The 18,436-nt window shown below is 48.3% G+C and overlaps 2 long non-coding RNA genes across 2 annotated transcripts in view; one reads left to right on the top strand and one right to left on the bottom strand.

Annotated features, from left to right (window-relative positions):
* Positions 1 to 3,368: 3,368 nt before the first annotated feature.
* LOC139076401 (uncharacterized) lies at positions 3,369 to 4,536 on the bottom strand. Its single transcript, XR_011527974.1, has 2 exons — positions 4,375 to 4,536; positions 3,369 to 3,562 (listed from the first exon to the last, which is right to left on the bottom strand). It is a non-coding gene; the product is annotated as an uncharacterized lncRNA (long non-coding RNA).
* A 40-nt stretch (positions 4,537 to 4,576) lies between these two features.
* LOC139076523 (uncharacterized) overlaps positions 4,577 to 18,436 on the top strand; it is a 76,359-nt gene continuing 62,499 nt past the window's right edge. Inside the window, exon 1 of the long non-coding RNA XR_011528232.1 lies at positions 4,577 to 4,815. This is a non-coding gene — a long non-coding RNA (uncharacterized lncRNA). The remainder of the gene's footprint in view (positions 4,816 to 18,436) is intronic.

The following is an 18,436-nucleotide window of genomic DNA, read 5'->3' as shown; positions in this document are numbered from 1 at the left end:
ATAGACTTAAAATTGACCACTGCTCGTCCTGCGCCACTTCAAAGTAATTTAGTCCAGAACGGAAGGCTTGGCGCTTGGACAATCTTCATGGTGTGTTAAGATTTCTATGGCAATTGGCAAGCAAGACGTTCCCATCTGAATATGTCTCAAAGAAAGCCACTTATTGACACTAAGTTGGCTATCATCAAAGACTTCATCTTTCCTAGGCAAAACGTGGCCCTCATGGCCCTAGCAAACATTGTTTAAATCATCTACTTTTGTTTTCCAGGCTAGGAGAGTCTTCAAACACATGATTATTTGTCATTTATGTATATTTTTTCCCATTCAGGATGTTCTTTGATCAAGCTAATGCTCCTAAAATCTAAAGTACTGAGAAAGAGCTTGAGAGTGGAAATTATATTCTCTTAAGAAGTTGGAGATGGCCACACAAGAGGGATAGCACTGGGGACAGGAAAAGAGGAGGCCCAAACTCCGTGAAAGCTAGGCCCAACTCTCTGCAGACATGTTTGTATTGTATAGTCTTGTCACTTATATCCTTCATTTTGTGGAAGCTTTTTGAGACCATAATTGTTCATTCTGTTTATCTGTCTATCTATCTATCTATCTACCTACCTACCTATCTATCTCTTTCTCTATAAAATGGGACAAGAAACGTTCACCAGGAGTATTCTTTTATCCCAGTTTGCTTAGGAAATACAACTGGGGAAGGGGGGGGAGACAATCTAGTTTCTCAAGTGATCACCTTAAGTCAGAGAAAAGCTGAATACAGAAAAACAAAGCAATCCAGACACTTACGAATACTTTCAGCCTGTCACATCACACTACCTGCTTCCCCATCCACGTGTAGTCTACCAAAATAGACCCACGGCCACCGAAACCCACCCTTCCAGGGCTGGAGGGATAGGGAAGGAGGCCCACAGGGAAACGGCCCTGGGATTCCCAGCACACTTTCCCTTCTTGAACAAAAACTCACACCCCTCACGCCCACGCACAAGCACTCCGCAGCACACATTCACACATAACGCTAGTGCCTAATCAGGCAGGGAGAAGTTCAAAGGCATGTTCTTTGAAATTCAAACTACTGCTTTTATGGTACATCCACACGGAGCGTCAGGATTGCTATGGCAATGGACAGGGCCAGAGGAGTCGCTGGCAGAGGGTCCACAGCAATTCGAGACACTCTGTTAAGATACAGTTGCACTGACCTTTATTTTCATGCCAAGTAAGCTCAGTCAATTTTCACCTCATCAGAAATATATATATTACATATAATACTACACGTATAATATGTATGCTATATAATAATATATATGTATTTCCATCTACTTTTTGTCAAGATTCCCCCCCAGAACCTTCTAGCTTGAGAGAAAGAATGAAGAGAGGAGGAGTGAAAGTCGAGTGGGGGTAGGGGTGAGTGATGTTGGAAGACGCGGGGAAAGGGGCAGGAGCGCCACAGCGCCAGTGCCTCTTCCTTCTCTCCCACCTAAGTACTTTCATTTGCAGAGCGATTGTTCTTTGTTTATTTAATACAAGTACTGTGTGAATGGTGAAAAATAAACACGATGAAAAATAACCAAACAGATGATTCCTCCGAGTGAAAAAGCCCGGACTTAATAAAAGTGCGAAGCAGTCACCGCTGAATGAGAAACCCTTTGAAGTGGAACTTATTATAGGAGGAATACTTTGGGGTTGCCTTAACGACGCCGCTGAATCGAAAGCGCTCGCCTTTGTCAGCGATTTGTTCTCCTTTGCTGGGGTGCCCGGAGAAATTACTTACATGGGCTGCCTTAACATGCAGCCTGCAAATCAGTAACTTTGCAGCTCAGACTTGCAGACGCCACTCCGCAACGGACAAAAAGAAGTCAGGGGGAAACGCACCAACCTTTTACGCCGAGTCTCTGGGGATGGGGGCGCACGGGCGTGTTGGGGGCGGCAGATAAGAAGTTGTATTACAACTGGCCCCCCTCACTTGGGCTCCCCACCCTCAGCTCCCATCCCCCACCCGACCCAGAGCCTGGGCTGGGGCCTCGGCCGCCCGGGCCGCCCTTGGTTACAGGGGCGGCTCCGGCTCCTCCAGGGCCCTCCAGCGAGGGGCGCTCTTCCGCGCGCTGGCCCGGCGCAGGGCTTTCCCAGCAGTCCCGGCCATATTTAATAAGGGTCGTTTATCACCCAGGCGCTTTGAAGGGTCGCCTCCAGCCCTGTGCCCATTAGAAAGGCGGAGGTGACATTTAAACTCCGTTTTCAAGGATCGCGGGGGGATTTCAATGAAAAGGCAACTCGTTTGTCTTATGAGGCTGGAAACAACCCCCTTCTCGCTCCTTTTGACCACATGGCATAACTCAAAAACAATAGTTCAAAAGTGAAATGGCATCGTGGTGTTCACTCGGAGACAGGCCCCCATCTAGCACCAGAGAAAAGGGGTAGTCCGCAAGACAATGTGCTTTTTGTGTCCGACTCTGTCACAAGGATTGTGTTGTTTGCTTTGGAGGCTGCGCCTGTTATACTTTCCTGAAAGTGCTTGTGTTAAACAAGAGTTATAAGTCATCCAAAACAACAAACATTTTGATTTTCTTTGCCTAAAGGGCTTTCCCTGGCTATGGGCACCGTGAAAAAATAATGTCCTTGCTGAGAAAGGAACACCAGTAGTAGCATTAGAAGCGGGCGCATTAAATATTGAATGACACGGGGAAAAAGAGCTTGTCGAGGGGCACTCAGCCTTAAAGTCTTTCTTCAACTTCGTCTTCGGTGGCTGCTGGACTATTTAAGATGGTATTAATTAAGGCAGCTTCGGATGCCGCCGAGCCCGCTGGCCCCTCGGCCGCTCTTGGTCAATGGGCCTGTGTCCCCGCGCTCTGCTCACGCGTTGGCTGAGCCGAGTGCAAATGTCACTTCTCATTTGCAGGCTGAAGAGAAGGGCCCATCCTACATTAAGGGCAGCAGGGATGCAGTCATCAGCAGGCGTTAAAGGAATACAAGGAGGCCGGGGTCAAAATGGGAACATCTGCCCTGGGCCGGGGAGGGGTGTGCGCCAGCCAGCACTACTTTGGACACGTTTTGGAGAGTGTCGTTGAGCAAACAAGGGCCACGAGGGACTCGCTGGGTTGGAACACCGACTCTCTTTCGTCTGCTCCTGCGTGGGGAAAATGAAAACCCTGCCCTGCAAAAATCCATTAGACAGTGTAGCAGGGCCTTATTCTACAAAGGGAGTAGCTTCTACGGAGAAAGACAAAGGAACAGGCGTCTTTACTGACTCCCCCGCCCACCTCCCCCCCAGGTTCTCTTCTCAGATCACAAACAAATAAAGCCCAAAGGACCTCAGCCAAGGACCTCCAATCCAATTTTACAGACGGTGAAACTGAGACCTCAAGCAAGACCCAGAGAAGATTTTTTTAATATTCCCTCCAGGAGTCCAAAGTTGAAACCCTCATTGAGACAGAAGATCCAGACAGGAGTGGAGTTCTGTTTTAGGGTGCCAGCAACCATTGCAAAATATCCTCTCATCCCAAGTTCCAAACGTTTGATTCAAAATCAAATGGAAATTGGTTTCAGCAGCTGGAAATTCCTGACCAAAAAAAAAAAAAAAGGAGTGAAGCTTACTGCCAACTAAGTGTAGCATAAATGAAATGCATGCTTTAAGAAATTCTCTTTCAACTACCAGTTCTTAATGGAGAGACAAGACTTGGCTGGGTAGAGGGGTGCAGGGTACCCTGGCAGATTGATTTCTGCAGCCAGAACCCTCCATGGGAGACCCTGTCTCCTGGTATGGAGTTCCAGATGGACGTGGGCCTTCTCTTTTATCACAAGGTCCCTTGGAGGTGGGAGGAGATGCAGTCAAATGCTCTTTCCTGTGTGTGTGTGTGTGTGTGTGTGTGAGAGAGAGAGAGAGAGAGAGAGAGAGACAGAGACAGAGACAGAGACAGAGACAGAGAGAGATTTGGACCCTTGCTGCCGGGTGCAGGAGTTTAGCACCCTTGACTCTAGATCCGTTTACATGTCTGATTCTCCTTCTCGGGAATGTGTCCCACCAGACTCCCTCCAGCCCTCTGGGATGGGGAAAGGTCACATTTCCCACAGGAGCCATCCTGCAGGAGAAGCAGTTCCTACCTTCCTGTAGGGCTGGGATCTATGTGCGAGGCGGGGAAGGGGAGTACCTTCGATCTGTCAGCCCTAACACTCGGGCCTACGGCCTACACCTTCCGCCCTATTGGGAGCTGGAGGTGTCGCTCTAGTGCGGGGAACCGCCTGGCCAGGTCTGGACGCTGGCAGAGGTGGGCGGTGGGGAGGAGAGAGGGCTATGCCAGAACGGCACCCCCCTCCCCTCCCGCAGCCGGTCTGCAAAATCTAAGACTGAGGCTCCCATACCCAACAGCCTACCTGGGTGATCTTTTTTGCATCTCTTTCTTCGGTCCCCTTCTCCCTGCCTCTACTTCTTTTTTGCACGAACAGGCCCCAGGCCAGGGTGAGGGATGCAAAAACATGGCCTTTTGGCCTGAAACTTACGGGCGCGCGCGCGCACACACACACACATATCCACTCGGCCACAACTCAACCCCCCGCCCCCACCATCGCACTGGGCACACGCTCGGGTTCCAGGCACCTTGCCAAGAGCGCGCGAGCACCCTGCGTGGCACACTGGCTGAAGTTCCTGCACGAAGTGGTGGGGGTTGGGTAAGGCGGGAGGGGTGGGCGGCGGTGGACGCCGCCGACTGCCGGCGGTGCGCACAAGTTCAGTGCTCAACTTCCCGCTCTTAACGAGACCCGGGATCCCTTTGGAGAGGCCCTCGAGAGCTGGCGGCAGGGCTGGGAGTGGCGTGGGTAAGCTGGCCGGCGCGGGGCGCGGGCGGCGGGGCACGAGGGCGCGAGAGGAGGAGGGCGCGAGGGTGCCCGCGGCCAGCCGGGCGCTCCGAGAAGTCAGCTCGAGCAGCTGTGACTTCACCTATTAGCCCCGATGTCTTTCCGAGGAGCCTGGTGGAGTTAAACAGCCCACAATGGGCGCTCTGGGGCGCCTCCTGCCTGACCTCCACCCGGGTTTAATAGTTTCATAGGAACTTCATTAAATCAATTACTTAGTGAGCACATCATCATTTATTTGTAATTAGCAGCGAGGAGCGCGTTCTCTCCCTCAGCCCGCGGCCCGGGTCTCAGCGGGGTTGGCGGAGTTGTGCAAGCACTTTTGTTTGCTCGAGTGTTGACTCCCGGCATTATTCGGTCCTGGTAATCTTTACGTCTTAATCTAGCATTCAGGGGGCGAAGGGAAAACAAACAGGGCGCAGGCCGGAGGCCAGCCCCGCGGTCTCAGCCGCCCGCAGAACACGGCCGTCGCTCGGCATCGCGGCGCGTCTCCGGGGCCCCTCTGGGGCGGAGAGGGCGAGGGACGCCACGGGGGCAGAGGGGCTGGAGGGGAATGAACTAGGCCAAGGGGACTCCGAAGGAAAGTTGGCGAAGGAAGCGGAGATGAAAGAACGAAAAAAGGAAACCAGGAGCAGGAAAGCATGTCCTGCAAAACGAGCACAAAAGGCAAACGTCCAGGCTTGTGCGTGTGTGCGGACGGCTTTGCAGGGGGAATGCGTGTGTGCACGTGTTTGTGCGCGCAGGATGTGCGTGAAATCACATCCTTTGCAGCTGCTGGGGAGCTGGGCGGAGAGGGGGGCGCACGAAAACGAGGTGCCGGCCTGGCGCGTGCGGAGGCAGTTCGTTGGGTGTCCGGGCTGCAAAAGTGCTTTAATTTTGGGACTGCAGCCCGGGGCTCAGCTCCACGGCGGTCCACAGATTACCAGCGAATGGTTAGCGAGGAGGGGGAGTTGCTGAAAGCCGGGCCAGGACCTGCGCGTGCGGAGCGACGCGAGTGATAGCTGCGCGAAGAGTCGTGATTCCTCTCCAGTGTAATCATCTTCCCCACACGCCGCCGCGCCACCCAAGCACCGTGGGGATCCGAGGAGCTCGGCTTCCCTGGCCAGCAACGTGGGCGACGCGCCCCGCGTCCTTGCCCCGGACCCGCTTTCCGCTCCAAGGTGGAGAAGTCCCTCCAGTACAGGAAACACTCAACTTCTGCCGGCGATCCCAGCTCAGGAAATGGAGGGGGGCCAGGGAGGGCCGGGGGAGGTGAAGGGTCACTGATAATCTGGATCCAGTTCTCTCAGGAGCGGGCGAGTGTGAACAGCTGTGAGGTTAGGAAAAGGCCCATGGGACATACTCCCCACGAATGGGCGTCCAAAAGAAACAGTGGTCCCCATGTATCTGTGAGTTTTTGAGGAGAGGGTCTTGAATTTCTCCACTGGCCAAGCCTGGTTGATTCCGGATGATATTTGGTGGCAGGGAATGTGTGAAGGTGGTTGTTGCCTCGTTGGTGATTTTCTGACCTGTGGTTTCCATACAGACTGAATCAGTGTTTGGAGTGTTTGTACTCTAGTGGGCCCAAAGAAAGCTTGGTGCATCCATGGGTGGCTGCATGGTGACAGGGTCTGTCCTGGGGTGAGCGTGGGAAGGAGAGGGTTGAGGTGTGGTCCCAAGGTCTGTAGGTTCAGCTAGCTGTGGTTGTGCTCCTAGGATTGGCAGTTTAGCTTGTCAGGGACCCTGACATGGGTTCTCCTGAGGACTCCTGTCGGATGAGCTAATACCCATGACAATGCATTTGGCTCCCAGGAGGATGTGTGAAGCCTCCAGCTTCCTGAGTCTCCCATTCTCCTCCTTGTTCCTCCTTTCATCAGGTCTCCCCATACTACACTCACTCTGTTACTCTTTCCTTCTTTCTTTTTGCTAAGTTGACTCACAGGTCACTTGGCCATCTACCCCAGGGTCTTAATGCATCCTTGTGCCCACTGGACACAAGGTTGAGAAAGAGGCAGGCCCCAGCTCAGATCCTGTTTCCAAATAGGCCCCATTGAAGTGCAGAGATCCCACTGAGATCTCCAGCTGCTGCTGACCCACCCCTATGTCTGAGAACTTGAGTCAGCCTGAAAAACAAGAAATCAATCCAGAGAAGGACCATCAACCAGCCGTGAGCAATCTGGGAGAAGCACCTTTTAAAATATAAAAGCACTTTGCAACTTTGCATACTCCCTTCAACCGCCAAAGTGAGCCCATGCTGAAGTAGTGAAAATGGTCAGGCTTCCAGAAGAATTAGGAGGAAAAGCAAATGTATATGTATAAAGCAAAATACGTTTTCTTGAATATATTTCAAAACACCGTAAACACAAGCACTCCTTAGAGTCTGTTGAACACTTTTCTGCTTCTGTTTAGTGAATTCCTATGCATGTTAAATGCATATTTGATCAGACAAGTCTACATACACACACTATTATAGCACATTTAAATCTAACCTTGCAAATTATCAGGGCCTGCACATCCTGGACCTAACCAAATTTAGGACAGCCTTGAAGGAGGCATAACAGAAAAACTACATTTAAAATAAAATAAAAATATAATTCACTCCTTTCTTCTTTCTCCACTTCTCCTCCTCCCTCCCACCTCCAACACCGTTTAATAAAATAGTATCATTTGGAGAACTGAAGGCAAGTCAGGGAAGCATTTTATGAGCTGGCAGGGAATTTGGTGAAGTGGTTGATTTAGAAAATCTGGATGCTGGCTGCAAAGTTTTCTGGGTGACATTCAGATTATGCATCTCTCTCCCTGCTCCATGTCCTAACAGCTTTTAACCCATTTCTTGGCTCACATCTCAGACTCTGTTCTGATTCTGCCTTTATTGGGCTGCGTGTTGCCAGCACCCCACCTGAAGCCCTCTCTCCATAGTGGGAGCCCTGTGCTCTGCTCCCCACCTCCTTCCGATGGGGCTTCCCTTGAAGGATGTGGGGGATCCTTCTAGCCCACTCCCCTTATTTGTCTAGGGTCCTTGCCATTGGGCCTGTCAGCCTGAAAACTAATAGGCATCATGCTCATGTTCTGCCCTCATCTGTATGGAGGGCTCTGATTAGGCTTCTGTCATCACCAGGTGTAGGTTTCATCCTCCTGACCAGCATGGAGAAGAAGGCCTGGCAATGACACATTGTAGATGCAAAGCTGAGCCAAAGCCTGTGTGAGGGGACCCAGGAGCTCTTGGCAGCCTGGTTTTGGGTAATGACATGTAGGAGAAACTTAAGGGAGAGCCCAGGGGTGACTTGGAATGGAAGGGATTATGCCAATGTTTGTCTCCTTTTAGGGACCAGGGCAAGGGTTTGATTGCTCTGGCCATTTCTTAAATAAACTGACCCCAAAGAGCAAGCATTAGAAAAACCTGTGGGCTAGGTCGAGTGACTGTTCTGTTACTGAGAGAAACTTCTGGGTAGTCACCAGCCTCAGCTAGGGCCGCCCCTTTCTGCCTTCAGACCCAACAGTATCGGTGGTTCCCGGGTTCTCCTGCTTGTACCTGTGAGGGGTCAAATCCTGAAGTGGTTCTAGGCCAGTGCTTCTCAGGGAGGAAGAACCCCAAAAGACAGAGAGGGGAGTCCAGGAAAACCACAGTCCAGCCAGCGCCACCCCTGCCCACCCACTCCCCCTGTTATTTCTAACTTTGACTCTCTAGACCCTGTCTATCTTCCCCATGAGTCAGAGGCTGGGGTGGTCCAGAGACCAAGACGGGCCTGCAAAGAGCTTTAGTGTCTTTGGCCACCGGCAAGGAGATTGGAGTGCTTGTTTGTCTGAGACTCCTCCAATCTGAACCATGTCTGTTAGGAAGGCAGCAGAGAAATTACATCATGAAAAATATCATTCTTGGTTCCTTAAGTTTCTTTTTGAGGTTGAAACGGGATTTCCCTGGGCCACATGGATGTCTGGGGAATTGTTGACACAAAACTTCTCATTTCCTTAAGGGCGAAGGAAGCCCAGTGTGGGTCTGGGGGAGCAGGTGTGTGTGGCGGAGCCAGGGGTGCTCCGAGGCCCTGGGGACAGAGCTGTGGGCCCTGTGCTGGGAACACACGTGGGAGAAGTTGTAGAGAAGCCTGATGTCCATTGCTCACATGCTTTCTCCCCCCATTTAAAAAATTCCGGTAAAATATGTATGTGACATAGAACTTACCATGTGAACCATTTTTAAGTATACAGTTTTGTGGCATTAAGTACATGTGCATTGTTGTGCAGCCATTATCACCATCCATCTCCAGAACTTTTTCATCTTCTCAGACTCTGTACTCATTAAACGCTAACTCCCCATTCCCCCTCTTTCTAGCCACTAATAACCTCTATTCTACTTCTGTCTCTGTGAATTTGAGTACTCTAGGTACTTCATATAAGTGGAATCATACAATTTTTGTCTTTCTGTGTCTGTCTTATTTCACTGAGCATAATGTCTTCAAGTTTCATCCATGTTGTAGTATGTGTCAGAACTCTATTACTTTTTATTTATATATATATAAAAATAATATTTTGTTTATCCGTTCATCTATCAATGGACATTTGGGTTGTTTCCACATTTTGGCTATTGTGAATAATGCTGCTAGGAACATGGGTGACTCACATGATTTTATATGTACATATGTATTTATATAATATACTTTTTTATGAACCAAGGTAAAACATTTTAAACTAAAGGGGAGCTCCAGCCAAGAATTTAGAATATCAGTTTTCTCACTTAGATCTGGATCTCTGAGGTCAACAAAGTGCAGGTAGAATTCAAGGGAAAGCCAAAGCATTGTTTTCCAGTTCCATGGTATTCCCATTTGTGTGTGTGTGTGTGTGTGTGTGTGTGTGTGTGTGTGTGTCCAGCCCTACCCAGTGCCGCTGCTTCAGAGGAACTATTAACACATTAATATTATCAATAGCAGGCAGTGCCTGAGCCATTAGGGATTTATGAAAACATCTGAAGCAAGTCGTTTCAAAGCGCTGATTTGTTTTATAGTCAGTATTACATTTTATGACAGGCTCTTTTGCCAGCAAAATGAGCGTATAAGCATAATACACAGCTCAGTAGACGGAAACTGGTGCCCTGTGCTGCCCTGCAAATTTGCGTTCCAGGTCCCTGGGGAAGCTTCTGCAATTTGCAGACAACTCCTGACCTTTTGCTGAAGGGTCGGCCCAGAACTAGATAGGGGTATGCCCCCTTACATTTTTAGCTGTAGAAAAACTATAGCCCCTTCCCTTTTCTGTCATTTTCCTCCAACTTAGAACTCAATAAGAAAGCCAGCATCCAGTGGTCCAAGGCCACACATTTTCCTGGCCGGTTCTGCTTTTCTGTTGATGTTTTTTCTGATTTTCCAGAGTTTCACGGGGCAGATTCTCTAGTTCTGGATAAATGGTCTCAGCCCTCCTAAGAACGGCAGTGCCTAAGGAAAGGGACCAGCAGAGTTCTTGGAGGAGATGGATGTGTGCTTCTCAGCGTCCCCAAAACTCTCCTTCTCCATTCTAACATCGGCCACCTCCACTCCACCCCTGCACTCCTACCCCACCATTAACCCCAAAAGAAGACTCCAGAGTGTGGGTTGATGGGGTGGTGTGGGGACTGCAGTGGTATGGGGGTAATGAGCACACACCGCCTGCCTCCACCCCCACCCCAAAGCTGGGATTTGTGGGCCCCCTCACGGGTTCCTCTCTGGGATGGGAGATAGCGCTGGAAAGTTGCTTCTTAATGTTCCCAGGGAGCAGGGTTTATAATATTTTACAGCAGCTGTTTAACATTTCCCTACCTAGTTATTAAACACGAAAGGGAGTAAATTAAAATGGCAAAGTAAAATGAAATAAAAGGCGTCTTTTCTTTCTGTAAAGAGACAACACCTAATTAAGGAATATTTGAATCCCACAAAAATGCAGACTCTCACGGGTGACATAAAACTTCCTTTTAAATCAGGAACAAAACCCAGAAAATTGGGGACAGGCCCAAGAGGCAGTCCTTTAAAACAAAAAGCTGCTTCCTCTGGAGACTTTTGACTTGTTTCCCCCTTCCTTTTTGCCTCGTCCACAGTCCTGGGGGAGGATTAAACGCAAACGCCTCCTTTGAGTTAAAGTTTTTCTGGGCGGCGGCCAGCCAAGCCTGCAGCCGGCCCTCTCCCCTCCGCCAGCAGAGGCTCCTCTGCAGCCCAGAGCTGCTGTTTCCTTCTTCTCCCTCCCCACCACGGGCTTTTCAGTCCTCACTCACAGTTCCATCCCAGCTTCTGTCTTTTGTCCACTCCCTGTTTTTTTAATTTTAAATTTTTTTTTAACACTTTCTCTAGCTCCCCCATCTTTTCGGGGAGCTTTATGAAACAACATGGCCCCTGACCCCTCTTCTATTTCCCTAACCCCCTGGAGCTTGGAGGGTGAGACCTTCTTTCTCTTTCTCCTCCGCTCTTAATCTTGTTCTTGATTAGATACCAGAGGCGTTGGCCTCCTTCAGTGATTCCAGCCTGGGTCCCAAGCTCCCTCCTTCTCAGCCTGAGCCCCACCTTCCTCCGCTGGGTGGGGTCTCCTTCTGGCTCCAGAAGCCCAGCCTTGGCCTTTTGTCCTCAGCCATTGCTGCTGTTGCCCTTTGCTTAGGAACTCTGTCCTGGGGCAGAATAAAACGCAGAAAGTGTAAGGGGTGCTCATCCCCATGGAGGTGGAAGAAGCTGGCTTAGCCCAGGCTGGAACCTGCTCCTGCCCCTCTGCTCTGGCAGGCTTTCTGCAAAGCTGGCAAAGGCAGGGACCCACTCACTGGCTAGGACAGTTCTTCCCATAGTAGTTGCTACGTTCCTTCGCTCTCCCTGATGTTTTTCTTTTAGGAGAGTATCATTCTTGCTGTTTAGTCCTATCGTTGGGGAGGGAGGACGCTAAAATATGGATTGGCATGTCTTGAGATGTCTACAAGTTACAGAAATTCTTGGTAACACCTCACCCCAAGCTTGCCTTTCTGGGATTATTTTAGGACTTTGATGGCTTGAAAGTCCTGCAGAATTTTCCCTAACATCACAGTGCATGAGATGGAGCCAGAGGTTCCCAGATTCCTGCTTATTAGACTAAACAGTAAAAGGAAATCATTTTTTCCTTTCAAGAAATAAGGACAGGCTATTTTATTGGCATTTCCTTTGGGGGATGGAGCCTGTGTCTGGCTTTGCCTTTTAAAAGGGTAGGCGCAGATGCCACCAACGTGGCGAGTAATAGAAGCAGTGTCTCGTCCTCCTGATCTGCTGCAGAAACATTCGTGGGGCCGGCTCTGCCCAGGTCTGGGAGCCCAGCCCTCTGAGCTGCAGTCCTCCCTTCTCTTTTCTTCTCTGAAACATGTAGGTAGAAAAAGATTTTTAAAGTTCTTTAATTCCTTTCATCTACATTATAATGCATATGATATTTCTGAGTAAAACCCTGGGCGGTGTTTTTAGAAGAAGGATCATAGTCATAAGAATATCTTACATCTGTGTCATATCTGCCTCACACTCTAAGCGTCGCACACGTATGAACTGATTTGATTCACGTACTACTTCTCTAAAGTCAAGTGGGTGGGCTTGATTGTTCTCCTTTCAGGAGTGAGGAAATTGACTCAGAAGGTTAAGCTCTCACAGCAGTAAGTGTACAACCAAATGAGTTCAAGTCCAGTTTTGTTTTTTTTTTAAACCAAAGCATAATGGACAGAAATTTAAAAAATAGAAAGGAAGCGATATCATGATTTGGTGACCAGATCTCTCACATTTTCTGATATAATAGGATCAGCAGATGAGCATGGCCCCATCAGTGCTCTCCTTCAAAACAGCATCCTTCTTTACACAGATGGGTGAACAGAAAAAAAAATGGATGTTTGCCCGACCTCATTCCTAAGCAACACTCCAGGCCATGGTGTGCCTTCTTTGATGCACAATATAATCCTGCCACTGAGAGGGCCCTCATCATCTTTTCCACTGAAATTCACCTTATCTCAAAAGTCAGCCCTTCTACCATCCCTGTCTTTAGTCCCGTGTGATTGCTCCTTTCTTTGAATACTAGTGGCCAGAACTACGGTGTCCTCTGTAGCCATGTGCTTTACATAATATAACTCGCTTAAATCCACAGCAGGCATATGAAGCAGATACTTTCATTATCTCCATGTAACAGATGAGGAAACTGAAGCACAGAGAAACTAAACAGCTAGTTCAATGTCTCACAGCTACAAGTAGCTGAGCGGGGATTTGAACCTCTCTGGCCGGAGCTCCAGAGTCCATGTTCCTGACCCCTATATGATGCTGCCTTTCAACCCTTATGGCAGTCTTAGGACTGTTGGGCATCTTGCAAGCATTATCTCACAACACGATGAGTGCCCTTCACCACACAATGCTGGACCGCCTCCCCTAGGATGTATCCTATGCTGTCTAAGATGTATAAAACATATTTTATTTTTCTTATGGGGCTCATAACCTGTTTGAGAGTGAAGACGTTTAATCAGTTTTAAATGTCCTGTTGTACCTATTGCTTATATAATGTACATATTTGATGCTCACACATATTTTTTGATCAAGCCAAAGAAATTTGAAAATCATTTGTTCCCCAAGTACTCACTGAGTACCAACTATACAATAAGCACTGATTGGCCCTGGTCAGCAAGTCAGATAAGATTCCTGCTATTAAGAAACTTAATTTTTGTGGAAACAGATGAGAAACAGGTAAAGTAAGAAAGCTATCGAGTAGTACATTTGGAAAATTAAGATAGGATAGGATAGAAAGTGATGGGGTGGAGGTGCTAATCAGAGTGGGTGATCAGAAAGACTTTCTCTGGGAAAATAAGGTGAGCTGTGAATGACTAGAAGGGGTGAGCCATGCAGAGAATAGAAGAAGGGCATTCCAGGCCAAGGGAATAGCTTGTGCAAAGGCTCTGAGGCAGGAGGGAAATTGATGGCCAGTTTCTTTGTCAGATTTGCAGGATTTCTCAACCTCAGCACCTGACTTAATCAGCTTGGGTTGCTATAACAAAATGCCATAGAGGGGGCGGCTTAAACAACAAATGTTTATTTCTCCCAGTTCTGGAGACTGGGAAGTCCCAGATCAAGGTGCTGGCAGATTTGATGTCTGGTAAACATTTGCAGACAGCCGCCTTTTTGCTGTGTCTTCACATAGCAGAGAGAGTCTTCTCTCCTCTTTTACGGGCACTAATTCCATCATGGGGGCCCCACCTTCATGACCTCATTTAAACCTAATTACTTCCCAAAGGCCCTACCTCCAAATATCACATTGGGAATTATGGCTTCAACATATGATTTGGGGGGGCATATAAATATTCAGTCCATAGCAGCACTATTGACATTTTGGGCCAGGCAATTCTTGTTGGGGGGTGGGGGCTTCCCTGTGCCTTGTAGGATGTTCAGCAGTATTCCCCCCATCTCCCCAGCCTCTCCACATTAGATCCCAGTAAAGATAACCTCCTCCTCTCCCAACTGTGACAATCAAAAATATCTCTAGACATTGCCAAATGTCACCCACAGTGGTTGAGAACCACTGAGTTAGAGGACCAGATAGGTGGCTCTGGTGGCTAGACCGCAGTGAATGAGATGGAGTATGGTTCAAGAGGAGGCTGGAGAGATGCAGGCCGGGCATGTAAGGAGTTTAGATCTTATCGGAGGTGCAATGAAAGACTTGGAGGGTTTAAGCTGAGGCAGGAAACGATGTAATATACTTTTTTGGGATGAGAGAGTCTGGCTGTTGTGTTGGGGCTAGAGGGAAGCAGGAGGTCCTAGAATCAAGCTATTGCAGTCATCTAGGTGATGGGGGAATGGAAATGAAGAAAAGTGGACAGATCCCGGGGATGCTTCAGATGACTAGTTGACAGCTTTTGCTGAATCAACAGTGAGAGGTGAGGGAGGGGAGGCTCAAGGAAGTGACAAGCAATTTGAGTCTGGCATCTGGATGGGTAGCAGTGACATTAGAAAGGCCTTAGCTGGTTTGGGACAGAAAGTCATTTATGTGGAGGTGCCAGGTAGACAGGAGGATATAAGATTCTGGAGACCCAGGGAAAGGTAGGGTTGGAGATGTGGGTTTGGAAATTTGGGACGTATTGATCTTTATTGGTATTTAAACGACATGACTGAATGAGAACACCTGGGGTACTGTGTGAGTGGACAAGAAAAGGGAGCCCAGAATAGAGTCCTGGAGATTTCAGCAGGTAGAGGCGGAACCAGCGAAAGATCCAGAAGGAGAAAGGATGATATCATGGAAGTCAAAAGTATCAGGAAGGCTGTGTGGCCACTTGATTGGGTGACATGGAGCTCATCGATGTGAACAGTCTCTGTAGACAGGTAAGGGTGGAAGGCTGATTGGGTAGGTGAGGTGAGGGAAGAGAGAGAGGGACCCAGTAACCTTTGAAGAGGAGGCTGGGAAGGGAGCAGAGTATAGGGCAACACCAGGTCAGAGACCAGGGTCACAGGAGGTTTTTCAAGAAGGAGATGGTGGAGCATGTTTGTGTGCTGGTGCAAGTGGTCCAATGGGGGGCAGGGAAGACAGGGGGATTGTGAAAGTTGATGGTGTGGGAGCCCCAGGGAATGCTGCAGGAAGAATGTCGGTGGGGGGCAGCCAGACCCCAAGCTGAGGGGCTGGGTTTTTAAAAAATATTTTTATTATGGTAAAATATATATAAAACATTTCCCATTTTAGCTATTTTAAATGTGCAATTCAGTGGCATTAATTACATTCACAATGTTGTACAATCAGATTGTACTATCTATTTCCAAAATTTTATCACCCCAAACCAAAACTCTAACCATTAAGCAATAATTCACTCTCTTCCTTCCCCTCAGAGAGGAGTTTTTGGTAAGAGCAGGACACTTCATCCCCAATAAGAGGAGGGAAGGCACAGAATATGGCTAGAGGTAGGAGTGGGCTGGTAGATTTGTCAATGGGAAGATAAGGGGGTTTCTATTGGATTGCTAGGATTTTCTCACTGAAGCTTGAGAGTGAGGAAAGGGATGGGAATGTAGTAGGAGGAGACAGGAGAAAGTGTGAAATAGTCATTTGGAGAGTAGGAAAGTGAGAAAACAAGGAAGTATCTCAGGATTAATGGCCAGTGTCAAATGTCCACTTGCTATTTGAACACTTGAAATTACAGTGACACCAGCCAACAATGTTGAGTTTTTTTTAACTCTTTTTATTATGGTAAATATAAATAACGTAAAATTTACCATTTTAACCACTTTCAGGTGTACAGTTTGATGGCATTAAGTCCATTCACATTGTTGTGCAACCATCACCACCATCCTTCCCCAGAACTTTTTTTTTTTTAAGATTTTATTTTTCCTTTTTCTCTCCAAAGCCCCCCGGTACATAGTTGTGTATTTTTAGTTGTGGGTCCTTCTAGTTGTGGCACGTGGGATGCTGCCTCAATGTGGCTTGATGAGTGGTGTCATGTCCGCGCCCAGGATTTGAACTGGCAAAACTCTGGACCGCCGAAGCGGAGCACATGGACTTAACCACTCGGCCATGGAGTCAGCCCCCCGGAACATTTTCATTGTCCCACATTGAAACTCTGCATCCATTAAACAGTAACTCCCCAATACCCCTCCTCTTAGCCCCAGGCGACCGCAGGTGGAGTTTTTCCCTAGCACCCTTCAGGTGCAGACAGGAGTGGGCGGACAGGTAAGATACACCAGCTTGGCAAGGGAGAGGGGGCAAGGGAGCTAAAGGTGTTTGCGAGGTAGAGGGTACAATGTGGACCATGTCACTGGGCTTGATAAGCCAGGGGAGAGGGGCATGAAGAGGTGATCGATAGTGTCTTTGAAGTCCAAAAGATGGTGCTATCTTCTTTCCTTTCTCATGATGCTGTAGAAGGTAGGAGTCAAACCTCATTTCAAATTTATTAATTAATATGGTTTCCTATTGCTCTTGACATCCCTGAAGAGTGTTCCACAGAAGAGCCCGAAATGGGCCGCTTGAGTCACCTGGCATTACCTCCTCCCCCTACATGCCACAGGTCCCCAGGATACACGCACCCAAGTAGGTACGAGAAGAGGCATATGGTGTTTATTTGGGGAAAGAGGTACATTTTCTATGAATAGCATAGCTATGTGAACAGACAGGCTGACAGATGATTCCACTTCATCTGATCACACAATATGGGCATCCACACTGTGTGAAAACCCCCAAAGCGTCGGGAACCTGCAAACGTCCTCCTTGCTTTCTGCATCTCAGCCTTGCTTTTCCCTTCAAAACTGAAGTGGAGGTGGAAAGGCCCTTTCTCAAACGTATAGGCTCTCTACTCTGAAATCTCTACTGAGCTTGCCTCTCTGGTGCTTTCCGCATCGCTGGGCTCTTTTCTGCATTATTGATGAAATCATCTCTTCTTCACAATACACTGATTATCCTTTCTGGGGATTGTGTTTTCTGATTTTGTCTATACATTTTTTTCTGGCCTATAAATTATCTTCCTGAAAGATGCACTTGACTGTGTGTATAAGGCTAGACCTTAGAACAGAACATTGGTCTGGGCCATCTCCCAGAGCACAGATACCTTTGGTGAGGAGGCAGAAAGTCACAGGGGGTGGGTTTCTCCGTATTGGAAGAAGCTGAGACAGGTTTCATCTTATATCGTAACACTGGATTAACCGATTGACAGATAAACCTAATCTCACACAGAGCTATGTTTCCAGATACTTTAGAAGATATTGGAGGTCATCAGAATGGCAGTTTCTTAAATGGTTATGACTGGAGTGACCCCTCACGCTACTTCGAATTGTGTATCAGTGACACAGAGCTTCCTGCGATGATGGCAATGTTCTGTGCTGTGCCGTCCAATATGGTGGCCACTAGAGTCCTGAGCCTGTTGAACTATTATAATGTGGCTAGTGCAACTGCGGCACTGATGTTTTAATTTTATTTAACTTGAATTTAAATGGCCACATGTGGCTAGCAGCTGCCATATTGGACAGGAGAGCTTGTAGGTACCAACGTACTAATGAGTCATAAGCTTTTGAATCAACATAACATAATTTTAATTAGATTTACTCAGTAGCTAAATGATGATGATTGTCTTTGGCTTTGAGTTCATTAGTAGGGACCTGAATGGCCAGGGCTATCCAGGTGAGGAGTTTATACTTCTCCCATAACAGGAAGGGCAGTCGTAGGCAGGGCAGGACGAGATCAGTGGGTCACAGAGGCCTTGGGGAACTCTTTTGGCTTCCAGCTCTGCCATCCTTAGGGTGTGCTTTTCATCCTCAAGGTTGTGAGGAGGCTGCTGTACTATTCAGAATCAGCTTCTGGGTCCTAGGTAGGAAGAAACGAGACAGAAAAAGAGGAAAGGCAAAGAAAAAACTTTCCAAAGGCAAAACGGTACAACTCCTGTAGCAGAACAGTTGGCGAGATAAAACACAAGGACGTATACTGTTGCCCTTCAAACCAACGATCCCGCCTCTAGGAATCTGTCCCAAATGGTTTCAGGCATAGATACAAAATGACTATGCACAAGATTATTCACTGCGGTATCACTGAGGAGTGAAAACAACTGGACAGGGGCCGGCCTGGTGGCGCAGTGGTTAAGTGCGCACGTTCTGCTTCGGGGGCCCAGGGTTCGCCGGTTCGGATCCCGGGTGCCGACATGGCACCGCTTGGC

The sequence above is a fragment of the Equus przewalskii genome, chromosome 16 (genome assembly GCF_037783145.1).
Source record: "Equus przewalskii isolate Varuska chromosome 16, EquPr2, whole genome shotgun sequence".
NCBI lineage: Eukaryota > Metazoa > Chordata > Mammalia > Perissodactyla > Equidae > Equus > Equus przewalskii.
This window is presented reverse-complemented; position numbering and strand designations above follow the sequence as displayed.